General features: G+C 35.6%; 2 protein-coding genes across 5 annotated transcripts in view; one reads left to right on the forward strand and one right to left on the reverse strand.

The window, feature by feature from the left end:
- LOC105145114 (tektin-3) overlaps positions 1 to 17,796 on the reverse strand; it is a 158,984-nt gene that overhangs the window by 45,165 nt on the left and 96,023 nt on the right. The window lies entirely within an intron of this gene.
- Positions 1 to 17,796, forward strand: part of Ntan1 (N-terminal amidohydrolase 1) — a 56,609-nt gene that overhangs the window by 17,236 nt on the left and 21,577 nt on the right. For 2 of the 4 annotated variants that reach the window (XM_087414576.1, XM_011054469.2), the window contains exon 2: positions 9,878 to 9,982. The exons of 1 other annotated variant lie outside the window; for it this stretch is intronic. The gene's annotated coding sequence lies outside the window, so the exon portion shown is untranslated. The remainder of the gene's footprint in view (positions 1 to 9,877; positions 9,983 to 17,796) is intronic. One more of the 4 variants, XM_011054470.2, reaches the window with a different exon arrangement.

Consider the following 17,796-nt stretch of genomic DNA (forward strand, 5'->3'; position numbering starts at 1 on the left):
GCACTCATATTAATTGCTAAATTCTTTCTGTCAAGAAGCAAGATATATTTCAAATACGATCCTTGATTTGTCTCTCGAAGGGTCCATTTATTTGAAATATCTTCTTAATCCTAATCATATCCAGTCAATTAAGGAAATATCTTTAATTGGTATTCGCGGTATTCCAATGTGCTTTAAAATAATGTAACCTTAATGTTTAAAGTTAATTAATAAATTAAGTAATAAAGTAATTTAATGATTTTTTTATTTTGAAGATCAAAATCCGAGGAATACGATTATTGCTTGAAGTTATGTATGTATAAAGTTCTCAAAGCATTCGTTATTATTCTAAACAATTTCTCACAACGTTGAAGAAAATGTCCAGATCCATTAATTGGAATCGCGAATACAATTAGGGTTAATAAAATAAAAGTTAATAATCATTTCTTTGGACACCTATCGGAAGCTTTTTATTAAATAACAAGTTTTTATTTAATTTTATTTCATTTTAACTTGAATTAATTATTTTATTGTACTTTCGGTTCTCTCTGTGAATTACCAAAATTTGTCTACCCTTCCTTTCTCGTTCCATTTTAGATTATTTTAACTCAATATATTATAAAAATTGCAATTACAATCTCGTCATGCTCTGTGATTTGCAAACATTACAAATTGGAGCTATTAAAGCAATCGAATAAAATAACTTGATGCTTGCTACAAAGCTACACATGATTCACGTTACTTCAATTAAATGCTTTTAATGCAAGGTATAATACGGCGGTTTCATTAGCTTAGTAGATATTTAACGCGAGATTAAATCTTTTAACATGGATATGTAAACTGTCAAGGAATGTACGTGCGTGTGTACGTGTGTCTAATATGTGAAAATTATATAGCACACGCGTGCGGAAAGTCCATGCGGAATGCAAATCAAGGTTAAAAAATACATAGCAGTTGAATGTGTGTCGGAAAAAGTTATACAGACACGATTCATGCGATGCAAATTCAAATAAATAAGATAAAATTACAGATAATTAGTTAGGTATTAATTACACAGAGAAAGAATCTTTGATCGAATTGAAAGTTTGGTTAAATCTTTCATAATTTTAGTTGAAACAATCAGAATTTTAATTGATATAATTAAAATGTTTCAGTTCTCTTCCATCCATCTTCAACCGGAAATTGTTCTCAGTATCTTTTACGTTACATGATTTTCGCGAGATGCGATTTCTGTAATCGATTGCTTTGTAAAGATACGCGTACTTTTAATAGAATATTTAAATGTTAATACGTTTACTGCTTTCAGATGTTTGACAGAAAACTTGGCGAATTCGAATGGCCTTGTTTCTAGCAAACTAGGAACGTAAAGGACATGGCGCGATCGTAACTTTAATTATTCACTGGCTTGTGAATTTCGTTGTTTAAACTGCGACTTTTTCAGTGCCGCGATGCACCTGCATGATGCACAAGTTGCAAGTGCATCCCGTATACCGTATATAAACCGCGTTTACGCTATCTTAAGGGTAAGGCTCCCTCAGTGTTACCGCAAGAGTTCGTATCGCGTACATTAATCTTTATTGTATAAACTTCGTGTACCTATAATTTCACGTTGCAATTTGCTGCGTGAAGATGCATAAGTATAATCATGTCTTGTATTTCGCGGCAAAGTGTGCATTATGTATTTACGTGTATATGCCATCTTTAAAACCACACAGACAGATAACATCGCTTTTTTTTTTTAATTATATGCAGCTTAAATTCTTGCGTAACAATCCATTTAACTTGCGTACGATACCTCAATATTTAAAATATTGAAATATTGTAGCACAATCTTAATTTTTGAATTCAATGTTTAATTGAAACGATATTTTTTATGCTGATAAAAATTATTTGCTTTCTCAATTTACTTTATTAAAACTTGCATAGAGTTTATTTTATGAAAAATGATACAGAAGATTTCTACGATAATCTTATATCTTAATATATTTTTTGGAATTTATTGACGCCCGTTCTCATCGTAAGATCTCCAATTACGCACTTTACATACGTGGCTCACTTTTTTTATGGCTGTGCCGATTTTCTTTCGTAAACATTTGAGAAAGAGTCTGATTGCATTGGAATTCTACATAGTGAAAATGGATAAATTAAAGTTATCTGATTGAATCCGTTATAATTCTAGCAGAATTCCGATCGATATGATTAGAATCTTCTTCGTTCATTTTCAAGCAGAAATCTTTCTCGGTGAACGTACAGATCTCCCTAACGACGCGGTATTTCAACAATTAACCGTTACCGCTGTATCGCGGTCTAACGTGAAAATACTCGATGGAAATCATCAGCGCGTCCCTCGTTTCGACACGTAACGCCTCAGCGACGGTTTTCATTTCTCACGACGAAGAAACAACGAGTGACCATCGCGCTCGAAAGTCTCGCGAGTATGCATCCATCCCATCGGGGGTATAGAAATCCGCACCCACGCGCGATCTTAAACGCGGCTACGTACTGGATGCTCGGGACACTATGTACTATGTACGACACATACGTGTGCACGTACACAGGCTTAGAGGCGCGGCCAAGTGCACCTCTGCGTACTGGTGTACATTGCACGATGTACGTTGCATGTACGTACGTAACATGGCGCGTCTGTGTCGGGAGAGGAGACCTGGCAACTGGACTCCCCCTGGGGGCCTACATAAATCAGAAACTCAGGTTCAGGCCTAGCCCGAAGCACGGGCAAGTCAGAAATTTAGATGCACCGGGTGTCCCCGAAGTAATTTCCCCGCGAGGCAAGTGAGTGGCCTGCGGAATTGGAAATTAGGACGGCGCACTCATCCCGCTTTGCTCATCCCGCGCTCCAGAGTTTCGTACGATAATTTCAACGCGCCCTCGTTGCCGGCCGTAAATCAACCGGTGGATTTAGATACACTCGATAGAATCGTGTACGGTGACGCTGTTAATTTTTTTGCTAGATATCTCGTTGTTTGTGGGTGAAACAATAAATTGTTGGCTACATGCTGAACGTGTACTTCTGATACCGATACCATTAATAATTGTAATTAACGTTATCTCTGAATAATTATTGAAAACTTTTTAGATTCTTTGGAATAGAATCTCGTCACTCTGAAAGGAGTGACCCAATTTTCAGTCTTTAAGAGTGAGATTTCACTTTTCAGAGTGACAATTTATTCTAAAAGAATAGAATCTAATATCATTTACAAATGATATTAGATTCTAATATCATTTGTAAATTAATGCAAAATAATAAAAATCATCGAATGATCAAGAATTGTATATTGAAGTGAGAACTGTACTTTTGCACGCCTTTATTTTATTCGCAGTGCTTAGAAAATTGCTCGTCGAACATGTTTAACCAGTTTCTCACATTTCGTCCATTTCTTTTCCTGCGTAATTTCCCTCTCATCCGTATTTTATATCTGGCGTTTCGTAATTTTGTTCTAACCGCAGGTCGCGATATCGAGATGTTCGATACGGTGGTGATCTCCATCTCGATTTCACGCAGCATTGATCGGTGGACGAGAGAATAAGCGTTGCGGATTTAACACCGTAGTAAAAGAAAAGCAGCTCTTTGAGCGTGTCGAAAGACACATTCATGAGATAATCAACGACGCTCGATATAAGTCGTGCGATAACAACTCTGCGGAGACTTAGTACATTCATAATTTCTGATACCCTGCACACAATTTAACACAGATCACAACGAATCGCGTTTTATACATTCGATTGTCATACATGTTTATAATACGCGAGTAGTGAAGTAATAAAAAAAAAATGTTATTGATATTTTTATATGAAAAAAAGAGGTATAAAAAACGTAACGTTTTTTTTCTGGTAATATAATTTTCGGATTATTATAAATTCCATATTAAAATTGATTAAAACCACCGCAGCGTAGAAAATTCTTTCGAAATTTTTCAGCGCTCTCTGAATTATTGATTATGACTACGTTATTTCCTAGTGATCTTTCGCGCAAACGATATCTCGGTATACTGCGAACGAGTTCCGCGAACGCGTTGCATCTAAGGGATAAATGCGGCGACCACGTATATTCGCGGAATATGTATATACCGAAAGAAACGAGACGCGCACACGAACATTCTGCTTTTGCCATAATGCACGGTTGCACCCACGGTCGCCGCCCATCCTCTCGCCATAACGGATACCGTTACATTATCGTCGGTATTGCCAATAAATGCAATTGTCTCGGCTCGTGACTTTGTTGCCCGATCGCGTATCGTTAATTTATCGTTATATTCGCGGAGTACCTATCGGAACAATCTTTATATATCTCTATATATGGCTCTGTCAGCCATCATTGCATGTGTTGCACCGTGATGGAGATTCATAATCGATTAAGAGAGCTCTTGCCGAGAATTGAATAAAGACTGCGTGTTTAGAGTTTTCACTTTCGAGAAACGACTCTTAATAGTAAATTCAAGCAATATTGAAATATCTGCATTTTTTTGTTAATTAAGGTTGCCTTTGGGATGAAATTATGCAGCGAATATTCGATCAAGGAATGCTCGAGTAGTCGTACCGTTTATGTTTAGATTTGATTGTTTCAAATAAATTCACATTGAAATAATTAAGCGCTGAGATTCACTTTCATCGAAAGTAGGATTATTTCTCTTAACTGATTTATTCTCGTTGATCTAATTTTGAATTATATAATTATTCATTATTTCATGTTTCCTTTTCAAACATGCATGTCTTTCTCATTATACATTAAATAACCTCTAAATTTTCACTGATTTGCAAAGAATATACGTTTATCAGATGCTCTATGCTACATTCGTTGATCCCCTTCTCCAAACATCACTTACATAATTATCAAAGTTTACATGACTATCGCCCGTTTCTGCCAATGTAGATCAACTTCTAGTTCTAAGAATTAGAAAAGGATAAAAAAAAATAAGCTAAATTCACAGTTAATTTACTTTGATTAGATTACAGTTAATCTACGTTGCGCATTGGTAGAAATTGCAATTATGAGCTTTTCGATAAATATATCCAAGCAAACAAAGCCTTGGTCGTTCAATATACTTGCAGGGAATTATAATCATGAGTGAACCGTGGAATCTGCATTTTATTATCAGGGCACTCTCGGAGGAGAGTCCGTCATCGGGATCGTCATCGAAGGGATCTCTCGATTTTTTTCGCGCGCGACTTTCGATTTCGACCGACGGCGCGCGCGAACGGTCAGAGAGTCGCCGCGCGAAAAGGGAAAAGAAAGAAAAGAAAAGAAAAGAAAAAGTAAGAAACCCGGAAGACCACCTCGCATCTTCCGCGAATTTACCGGGCCACTGACTTCTTCGTTCGTTGCATAACGCTCCTTCTGTCGGCGGGCAACGTCGTCGCGGATGAGAGCCGCTGAATCGTGGTGTACCGGTTGTTCCACTCGTGGAATGCGGACCGGCGCGCTGTGTGCGTGTTCACATTGGTGTGTACACACCATACACAAAGCTACATACACAAAGCGACGCACACAAGCGAACGCGTAGTGCTGTAGGCCATTTCTGCGGCACCCCGACTACTCGGTACCAACTTTTGTTTAATGGGTTTAATCCATTAAGAGCCAACCCATTTTCCCTCATTTTCGAAACAAGAGTTTTGTGGGTGTTAACCAAATTTTATGTCACAAATAAAACGATAGGTAAATAAATCTTTCGTACGCTACCTGGCTTTATTTTTCAAGTCACAATGCGTACGTCAGACGCATACATTGTAATAAGAAACACAAAAGAGCCTGTGTGCCGCAGAGTTATTACGTTGCTGTATATATGCTCGCGTGCCCACACGTGCATACAGACGAGCGAAAGGGATAGCTACGTGTGCACGTTTCACGTGTGCCGCAGACACAAATATTGTTATTATTGTTTACGATCGAAGAGGAGGTGCATCGCACGGCGCACGGCGCGGCGTTCGGTTTTAACTCACGTTAAGAAAGCATTGTTTGCATTTCATTGCCTATGCGCCTTTGCGTAACCGCAATATCGCTGTACACAACCCCCGACGATCCTTAATTCTAAACGATGGACCGTGTGACAGAGATGCGAACACCGAGACGAATTTTTAAAGAAAAGAGAATCTTATACGTTCGAGAGAATATAATTATATTCTCTCATAAATTGTATAATTGTGGTTAATTTATTTGCTCAGATTTAAAATAAAATTTAATAACGTGACTCCTATATATATATTATGATATTTGAAATAATATTGTTGACTTTTCTAAAGCAAACGGGCGTGAATAAATGAATGAACTTGGTTCAATGAGCGTGACTGAAGCAAATCATTTATTCGTGTTTGTTCACCCTAGCTTGCTTGGATCCGACTCGAAAGAGAATTGCAGCAAGAATTAATATATATCTGAAGGTATTGTAGCGATAAATTTGTTAGAGACAAATGTTTTCGAATTGTTACAAATAACGTTTATCGCGATCCTGTGGATACAGAATAGAATACGATTTATTATTAGTAAAATTGTTACAGAAATAAAAAATCGCAGAAGTGTGTACACGGAGAAAAAAATGAAAGGATAAAAAAATTACAAATAAAAATAAAAATTAAAAATAATTGAGACGAAGAATGCATCTCAGAGTGCATGGCAAGGAAAAATTTCCCGTAAAATTTGATACAATTCCAATCTCTCTGCATGCATTATTAAATCGATCACAACCGGTCTGATTACGACACATCAGAGCGACGATTCGATTATTTCGCTCGTAATGCTCGCGTGAATTTTCTAACGCGCATTAATCAAGAGTAATGTCGCAATCTGTCTTGCGGTTAGAATTTTTTTTCGATTGGCCGCGCCGCGCGGGTACTCTCTTAATAGACACATTAACTTTGTGTCGGTAATCGACGATGGAAATTAAATCTTATGTTCCAGTTATAAATCACCCGGGTAACGTGTCCTCGAGCGCTAAATAAAGGACGCGATTATTCATCCGATGAAACTCGGGAAGAAGCATATCGAGTAGCGGTGTAATCTATGAATCTCGTGCATGGAATATTCATAAACGTGTCCCGCAAACTTTAATTGATTCGCTCGAATTATCGCGTCTAGCATCATGTTGTTTATCATCAATATCGCATTAATAAAATCAAATTCTTAATTGGTACGTAGATTTTTTTTCTTTATATTAATTTAAAGGGAAACTTACGTTTTGCGTGCAGCTGCAGGCATTTATAAAAGCTTTTTTACAAATATTTTTTATACTTTTATTAACTAGTTTTTGTTTATGATATATGATATGCTTTACTCACTTTTCACTTACTTATTATATTTAATCGATAATTTTTTTATTTTTGGATAATTTTACGGTTTTTCTGTCATTAATTTATGATTAATATCATCGAAACTTATCAGCGATTTTAGCAGCGCGAAACTATTATCGAAGAACGTAGAATGACTGTATTACTTATACGTAGCTACTTGCAAACAATCGAAGGAAGTCGTATCTCATAAATATTACAGCGTTGAGACCCATCGACTGTCAGTTGCGATCTGTATGCAAATTAGACCGCTGCATGTTTCTATTGCTACTACCTTCCAATCGAGTACTCGATATAAACAACCCTCGACTAACTATGTTGATCTTGGCGCAAAATTTTTATGTATTTTAAATTTGTTATAAAAATAGTAGATATTTATTTCGATATATTCAGATATTGAATAATTTACTTACGTCTCTTATCAAATTGTCCTCGATGCTTCGTATTGACTTGTTAATAAAAAATTTTCATAATGTCATTTTTTAAACATCACTGTTTCAGGATTAGCTGTTTTCAACATTATAAAAATCAATAATATTAGGTGTTGGAATTAATTCGTAGCGTTTTTAAATGAAAGAATGTTATTTATTTCACATGAGCATTAAAAAATACATTAATGAAAGTACTTCCCATCACTTGTAAAACGCTACGAATTAATTCCAACACCTAATAATATTGACATATTACTTGTTACGCATTATCATTAATAATTCTTTAAAAATTAGAACTTGTTAGATAATTTTTGTTATTTAAAATATTACAGTTATCTTTTTACAGTTTTGAAAGCAAATCATTGTATTTTTGTGTTTTGTTTTAAATGTAAACAATCATTGTTTATATTTTTACATATTACATTCATCTATACATTGTATTTTATATGCAAATCTAAATGAACGTAGTACATAAAAATGAAATTTAATTTGCTTTCTTTTTCCTTTAACTTTATTCTTATTGAATATTATCTATTGAATCAGTAATCGAAACAGCACATGAAATCACATAAATGTAACATGAATTGGGTATCAAATATACGAAGAAACGAGTTTTATTAGAGGGTGAAAGCGGCATAAAACGTTGGATTTAAGACGATTTCAAAAATTTGCGTCATAAAAATGAGATTAAGAGGATTAAATAAAGGGATAAGCAACGAGTTCGATGCAGCTTGCGACTTTTGACACGCGAGCGTTTCGGCTTAGCAAATTTACGATTTCCTCGAAATCTACAAGGCGGAATGAATTTAATTTGCATATTCTGGAAATCTGCGTGGTCTTAGTCCCTGAATATTTTTAACAAATCGAAAGTAAATTGAAATGTGAATTTCTTACGTACGTTTATTTCGAATTATTAAATAATATATTAATTTTGTATAAAAGTGCATTGTGCTCATCTAAATGACTCAATTGATAATTTAAAAAAATTAAAAATTTGAAGTTTACCACATATTAATACAATAATTACTTAAGTATTCCGTATAACAAAATTGATATTTAATAATGAAATCAGTGTGCTTGTAATAAAAAAGAAATGCAACGTATTTAATAGTTGATTCAAATGCTAAAGATTCTCGGCTGAACGAGAAGCTATTAATTAACATGATGAGTTTGCGCATCTGTTTTCAAACAGCTGCACTGTTTTTTTGAAGAGAGCTATAAAATGCCAAACCTACAATCCTTACAGATCCTTGAGATCATTGACTTCCCAAGTCATTATCAAATCGACAAAAACTTAGGTGGTTTAAGAAATATATAAATGTCACGATAAGATATTCTTAAACATATAATCAAAGATAAGGATGTTATAGATATATGTACGAGTCAAATTGTAAAAGTATTGAAGGGACGATTCATCGACCGATTTTTTTCATAGATGATAGCCAGATTTGAGATGAATGATATATGATTTCGCTTATCGCAGCCTCGTTTACGCGAGGCTTACTCCTTCGACCGTCATTGATCACAGTCTTTTTTTCAACGTGAGTTTTGGATATTACATTTAGTCACTATTAATTCTCCATTGGCTGCATCTCGTCGCAACTCGTCGTTCTGAATTGTATAGAAATCTATATACAAAATTCTTATTTATATACTTGTAAAAAATTTAATAACAAGTTTTTACTATCATATTATAATAGAAGTCGAATTGTTTTATTACTCATTTTTACAGATTTAAATTTATCTGACAATTTTACAATTAAAAAAATCGACTGCCTTCAAAATCCAACATTGCCAATGAAGAGTAAATAATGTAATCAATTTAATAAACTGTATTAGACGTTACAGCGTTTTAAAAATTATTTTATAATTTAGAAAGATGTGTACTCTCTAAATTCTTTGGAGTGGAATTTCGCCCTCAAGAGTGAAAATTGAGATAGTCTTAAAAAGGAGTGACTCTATTTTTTTCTATCTTTAAGAATGATGTTCACTCCCCAGAGTGAAATTCACTTCAAAAGTTTTAGAGATGAGTATCTATACGATTCAATGAAGATAATTCTGTGTTGCACAAATCATTGATAAATGATCAGTTTTGAACTACATACACACAAATATCGATTTAAAAAAAATGGAATCTCTCTTAACCATCCTCGATGCACTTATCCTTTCAGCAGTTTCCCGCGACGTGCGGCCGAAAAGGCGGAAGTGCCCATTGACCATGGCGGCGGGAACGTGCCAATTTGCCTGAGGGGACAGTATCCGCAGAAATCCGCAAGGTGAGTCCTTACACCCTGTTCCCTTACGCTTCCGAGCTCGGATGTACGACGTTATTAAGATTTTAAGAGATACGGCAAATAAATTAAGCGGGTAAACGGTCGGAAACCGGTGAGGCGAGCTTCGAGATAAATCGAGTGGCGGAAGACGAAGACCTATGAGAGATAATGGGGAAGGGAGGGTGGGTCGCGTTTTTCAGACTCGCCCGGAGTCAGCCTCTACATCCCAGCCGATAGCTTCCAATAGCGAGAGCAAGATAAGCGCAGCGGTGCAGCCGCTTCGTGAAGACACCGATCCTGACCAAAGAGAAAAAGAAAGGGAACTTCCGCGATTAAGATGTGCAACGAGGCACCCATGAATTCCGTCTAGATACATATCTGATTTGGCATTGTCACCGTCGATAATCCGCTCGTCCTTTTTTCGCGAGGAATTCGTACCGAATGGAGATGTTAACTCCCAAATATACACGCGAGGAAAAAGATGTACGCGGATGCAGCATAAACGATCGCTTCTATCTCGCTTTCAGACAGATTTAAGAATTTAACAACCAACCTTTTTATAAAAAAGAATGCTAGAAGCCAATCTTATGTATATAACTCTTTCATTCTTTCTCATAAAATAGTACGAATGAGAATAGAATTGCTCGGATTGAAGTATTTAGCGAGTATTTAAAGTTTTAAAGAGTCAAAATGATTCTTTGCCGATAACGATCGTTAGATAATCTCATGATTATTATTTGTAGAGGTTTCAAATAATTAAAGATAAAGCAGCGCATCGATCAGGTAAGGTTTGTTTCTACATAACTTCAATCTTGGTTCTATTTATTCTTTAAGGCCCTTTCTTTTTTAAATCTAAATATTAAAAAAAGAGATAGATATTTTATAGTAAATTATATATAAACCGAGATTAAAGTTAAAATTAAATTGGTAGAAACGCGCATAAAAGTATAATGAACGTTTTATTGCTTGCATTTTTCGAGTTGCATTTTTAAATCCGCGCGAATGCATTCGATGAAGACGTAATATTCGTATAAAAATAACGAGAGAGCATTTAATCTTGCATTTAATTTAGCAGTTACATATTTTGTCGCCGAGAGTAAGTGCTCGTAAGCATTTTTACTGAAATTCACCTTTATTGTATGTAATGTCAATTTAGTGTCAACGTTGTTTCCCTGACGGCAGCGATTAGCGTACACGAATCTACGTTAAAATCACGTAAATTGATAAAAGAAATTATCTTATGATTGCTGCATATTGCGAAGTTGCAGATATATTGGTATATATACACACACACACACACATATACAAACATTGATATGTGTGAATAATAATTGATTATTGAGTATCTTGACATTCGCACGCGGCATGAGAGATTACGTCGGAGCAGTTCTTTGTTGAATTCACGGGAAACATGAGTGAAGCTGATAATTTGCATATTAAATTAACTGAGGGAATATTTTTCTTAGATACGCTCCAGGAAGTTAAATTATACTAAATAAAATAAAATGAATGTCAATATTTCTGCTTGAAAGTGGATTAATCGTAAAAAAGCGGCATTAAAAAATATGTATAGTTTAGATACGATCTATGCAAATATCATTTTTTATCGCGTTTATTCAACTGAAGTACATCGATTTATAATTTACGTCTGACAACACAGAATCTTTATATTTCTATTACAAGCTAATTTGTAATTCTAATATTAAATAGAATTGAATATTAAATAGAAATGAATGGCAGAATATTTTGTTATACGCTTTTTTTAAAAAAGTAGTTAAAGATCATTACATAAATTATTAATTAAGTTATTACTATCAAGCAACTTGATTATGCGCGTTGTCGAACTGTTTGAATTCTATTTAATCCCATGTTATATGATATTTCAAAAGAACTTCCTGGGTGTGTAAGTCAATGGACCCTTGGTCCATCGGCTATGGGTAACCTTCACGGTATGCATGGGCCTCGTTTATCGCGAGGCCGTAACTTATGCGTCACCCGTTATCTGGGTGCGCTTATTATGCATGTTATCGTCTCTCCCTTCGACGAGGAGAGAGCCATAAATTTAATAGTCCCCGGTGTACGGAGGAATCTTCCTTCTTCGGCATGAAAATCTGAATCGACCCTCCGGGACTCGATTCCTGGCTCTCCCTGTTCTTGTCCCTCGAATTTCATAATGTCATTTAAGCCTATTTGTGTGTGATATGAATTTCTGTCAATATCGCACATATTAACTCACAAGATATGATTATATTTCAGAAAAATTCAATTACATGCATTTGATTGGTCAGAAGTTTTTATACGACTCTTTTAATTTCATTTGTGGCATTTCATTTTATTATCTGATAATATTTTCGATTATCGCGAAATATCCTTATTGCTTAGATATATTAATTTAATTATCTTGAACAATTTGCTCGCTATTAAGAATTATTATCGCATTGAAAATAATTTTTCGCGATAAACGGAGATGTTTGAAACTACAGTTTATGTGCATGTGTATAACGTGCGTGTATGTAACGGCTTGTGTGTCGGCAAAACTATAGTTATCATGCTCCATTATTTGTAACAGGGGAGCAGTTCAGCCTGTGTCGGACAGTGGAAAATTTCGCGCCGATCGTGACTCGTATCGCGGAGAAGGAAAACAGATAAATTGTTGCGAGCAGCGTTGCGACGCTGTGTTTACGCGGAACACGAGGAAGCAAAATAAGAAATCGACCGGGAAATCAAATCGTCCGTCGCGATAACGACGATGCCGGGCGACGAGCCCGACGTCATCGGTCGGACCGTCTTCTTATCATCGACAGAATTCTTGGTTGCTGTGAATGATACGGCAGTCGGCAATTTTTCATTGCCTGGCCACGCTTCCGGCAATCGCAATTTCCCAACCCTTTGATGTTGTTTTATCTGACACATTTCGTTCTACTTTGATCGAGTAAATCTCAAGATATTTGAATAATTTTATGATGCATATACTCGTATATTATCGTTATATCCTAATTTAATTTTGCAAAGTACTCTAAATTTAATCCTTTTTCCAATCTCATGAATTTTTCTTATAATGAATGTAGAACTGATACGAATATAGAACTAATTTTATGAGAGATTACAGATATTGTCTAAGAGATTAGTGATACCAATTTTTAAAAACTCCTGTATTTGAAAGTGATCTAATTTTAGATCCATTTTGCATTAAGACGAAACAAAATCTAATAAAAATTGGATGAAAAATATTTTTACTACTTATTTATTATACCAAGTATTTTCCACTTTTCCCACCCCTATTCTGCAAACAAAATTTTTAATCGCCGAAATTAACAATGCAAAATTTCCTTGCTATACATATAAACAATAGAAACCAAAAACCAAGAAAATATTGAAAATACATTAATATTTGAAATATTGTAGTATAAATACTGGAGTTAAAGGCGAACGTTAATAAATTAAAAATATAATTGAACGAAAAGTTTGCCAATTAGAAGCATTATGATGTACGTGAGACATCCCGTATAGCAAGATGGCAACAAGAACGAGACTGCCTTTTTGCAAGTCACGTATTGCATGTCAAATCGATGCTAAGTGACCAATAAAACCGTGGCGACCGTACCGATTAACCGGCATCGCCCACATGCACCGGTAATGGACACATGCGTTTTTCTAATTACCTGTACTGAAATCGCCCTAATCGCTGGCCGTCGCGTCAGACCGAACTCACTTGATGCCTTCTCGCCATCTTTCTCCGTCTGAGTGGCGAAGGCGATTTGCTACGTGAATTAAACTAATAACGTAAACGGCCTTGAGTCACGCCTTCTTTGCAAGTGCAAGGTTCTCCCTGTAAAATTTCATTTTTCCCGTCTGAACTATTAATATTCTTAATATTCTTTACATCGTTCGTGTAAATGCTTTATCACGATCTTATAGATGTAGATACAGAAAGTCTTCAATTCAAGTTGTATTAATTTTTCTTCAAAGGCAGAGAGTAGGAATTGAATGAAAGATTATGTCGAATAATTAGCTGCACAAATGAGTGACCAGAAAGCGTTAGAAAATATTTGAGTACAGAATACACCGCGCGCGATTTTATAAAGATCCATATTTTTCAGTGCGAGTCTCCGCAGAAAAATCTTTCCATTACAGGAAAGAACGAGCAGGAGATCGATAAATGATGAGGAAAGACAGGGGCCCTCATTGATACTGAAACGTGTGTCCACCGACGAAAAAGAAAGTTTGTCGGGCCGAATGCCAGGTCGAATGGATAAAGGCATTATTGTCGATTGTCCTTTCACAGTAAATCGGCGCAGTTATTCCGCCGAATAAAAACGGAACGAGCGATTTCCGTTAACTGGCGAACGATACCAGATTTCGTCAGTTATTTCACCGTTGTGTGCGAGTAAATTTATTAATTTATGCAACGCAAAACTGTACAAATATGATGTAATAGATAATCTTCACTTTTTGCATAACAATCTCGTCAAAATGACAACGATCGGGTCGTGGCGACCATATGTTGTGGTCCTACACACGCGCGCTTAGTGATTAATTAACCGGTTTAATTAAACGTCTAATTACCACCAGATACGGATCTCCATCGGGATAATCAGGCATGAGGACCGCGACCGCGAGACGACGTGTACGTATTATATACGGCATAGTGATGCCCGATACCGAGCTCTCGGTTACATCCATCCGCGACTATATCCTCGTGTTTCGAGACATTGGAGAAGACGCCATTTTAACGTGTATTAGAGTTTCCACAATGCCCTCGTGCGCGGTCATCATTCATACCCTAATGAACGTGAAATCTCCGAAGCACTTGAGAAAAGAACGTCTAAATTCAAACGATTTTTTAAGCCTTTCAGGACAATCTTTTTTTCAGTGATGATTTAATGATTTGATGTACACACACACACACACACACACACACACGTGTAGGCTACACACGCACGAAACAATATACAAATGCTATACTGTTCGGTATCAAAGGAATAATACAATTAAGGGAGTAATTCAATTCTTTGAGTTAAATAATATTTTGTTATTTTTAACTTCCATGTGTGTCACACAAAACAAATCAATCATTTCTAAGGTTAGTCTTAAATTTAAAAAATCCATATTAACGTATGCATTAGTATAATAAATAATAAACTAATTTGAAATTTAATTGACATTTTCTTGATTTAAATTTTTTAATTCCATTGTTTTAATTAAACATTTATTTTTGATCTCGAATAGAAGCAGCAACCTATAGAAATGATTAAAAATAATTCAAATTGAGTATAATTTGACGTTATGAAATTAGTAGAACTTTTGATTTTAATTTTGATCCAAAAGAAATGATGAGAGTCGACACAGATGATTGTGTGTGGAAAAAAAAGTATGTATTAATAATTATGAACATACATTTCGAGATGAACCAAAATTAATCATCTTCAGTGTATGAGTAACAATTATTAAAGTTCAAAAAAACTTCCAGTTACGGATAGAAAATATGGTAAAATAACTGTCATTGAATCATCATTAAGCTGTTGTCCAGAAATAAAAATTTAGATATCGTCTGTATTTTGTATAGAATACTCAAACCAAAATTAGTAATTTAACTAAAGTATCAAATCAATAATCAGAAATGGAATGTAATCAAAATATTAAAATTAAAATAAATTATCATTATATATATTGTTCATACATTGAAGATGATCCAAAACTAAGAGTCGAAACAGCTGTTCTTACTGATTAATATGTACGTTTTTATTACGATCATCTATGTCGGCTTTCATCGGCATCATTTTCCTTTGATTTAATCTTGGAGCTTTTTCTTAAGTTTATCATTGTTTAATTTTGACAATCGATTAAAAGGAAATCCCAACATTCTTTATAACAGCTGCCTAAAATTCAAGCGTGTGCTTAAGACATTTATAAGTCTCGCATTCTCCGTTGATCAATAGAACACAGCATTCAGAAAAGATGCTCGTGATTCTCACAGCTTGGCTACTCTCGGCGATACGAACTCTATCTTCGAGGCCGCTGGCGGAATTGTCGGCCATTAGAATACCGATATTGCGTGGAAAGAAGGTGACTTGCGAGGTATCCGTTTAATGGCTCTTTTGCACGCTTAAATAAATAATTGCACCACGATCGCGCAGAATGTAATTATCCCTGTGTACGTGCACGAATGATGCGTGCCGTGCGTGCATGCGTGCGCGTCTAGAGTGCATGTTGCGAATAATCGTCATTGCAAAGAAGTCGTAGAGCAAGAAAGAAAAAGATAAGAGAACCTTTTGATATGCCCAGGTCTGCAAAATTGCGATCTGAAGGAACGCAGATAAATTGGCGTTTGTTCACTGTCAGTCACAGATCCAATCGCATTTACGCCTCTCGCGTGTATCTTCCTCTTACCGATGGATGCATAAGATGTGTTGCACACGGCAGATCGATAGAGTTTCATGTCCGTTTCCAGTAGATTTAATCTCGGTTTAATTTATTCGTCATATTTTATCTAATTCTTTTAGAACTAAAAAAGAGAATGATAAAGAGTAAGTCGAATCGGTATAGAAATAGGTATTAAATTTGCAAAGGTGATCTATCAGATTTAAATGGACCACCCAAAATTGAAAATAACTACATGCTTATTTTCATCGGTAATTTAACTTTAATCTCGCTTCAACTTACTCTTCATCTTTTTCTAATTCTTAGAACTAGGAAAAGAAGAAGAGTTAGTTGAACCGAAATTAAACTTAAACTATATTGTAGAAACGAGCCTAAATGTTAGAGTTATATAAGAATTAATGCCCATTTCTATCAATGTAGAGATTAACTTAAATCATAGTTTAACTTACTTTTTATTTTTTTTCTAGTCATAAGAATTAGAAACGGATACAAGTATGCACAAAGTTCATTAAACCAAGACGCTAAAAATAAACGGGAAGACGTATTAAACGAAATCGAAAGGCGAAAAAACGAAAGTTTGCTCGGATGTATCGGTTCTCCATCGTCTCCGCTGATCGATCTATGCAAAAGCATCATGAATTACCGGCGATACGCTAACTTACCCCCGCAGACTCTTGCCATTTCCCCCCCCCCCCTCCTCCCTTTGCTTTCGATAACGTTGCATTATGAAATAGCGTGCAACAAAGTTGTACGATGTTGTACCGCCATTACCGCTAATTCCTTAAGTGAGCGATGCCTCGCTCGATCGGGGCTTTTTCGTTGATCCTTTTGGAGAGTCTCCGTTCTCTCAAAGAGCCAACCTCGTGAACGCTGATACGCGGTTATTAAAGGTCGATCTACTCCCGGCTCATCGATTTCCACCGCCTTCTCCTCCTACTTCTCGAAACGTCGCCGATTTATTCGAATTCCATTCTGATTTTAATTATCTCGCTTTTCTCGCTCTCGAAAGGATACTCTCAGTCGGTCGCAATTAATCCGCATAAATGTACCATTTTGGTTCTCTCGCCGCAATTTATTTCTCACTGTGACTCTCCACTTTCATTTCCGTCGATTTTAATTGGCTTCAACCTCTTCGTTTCTTTTAATTGCGACATATTTCTGCGAGCAGAAATGTCGACATAACTTCGATTGATAAACGGAATTGAATTTTTATTTTCTATCGAACGAGCGGTAATTACAAGAGAACGAAAAGTTCTCTTTGTGATTTAAAAACTCCAAGATCTCTTCGTGCGACTATCATTTTTTTATTATACGTATAGTTTATTAAAGAGAAATAATATTAATTCTTTTTCTCTCTAAAAATTCTTTGGAATGAATCTCGGCTTTCATCGGCTTTCATTTTCCTTTGATTTAATCTTGGAGCTTTTTCTTAAGTT

This window comes from Acromyrmex echinatior, chromosome 16 (assembly GCF_024713525.1).
Source record: "Acromyrmex echinatior isolate Ae372 chromosome 16, ASM2471352v2, whole genome shotgun sequence".
NCBI lineage: Eukaryota > Metazoa > Arthropoda > Insecta > Hymenoptera > Formicidae > Acromyrmex > Acromyrmex echinatior.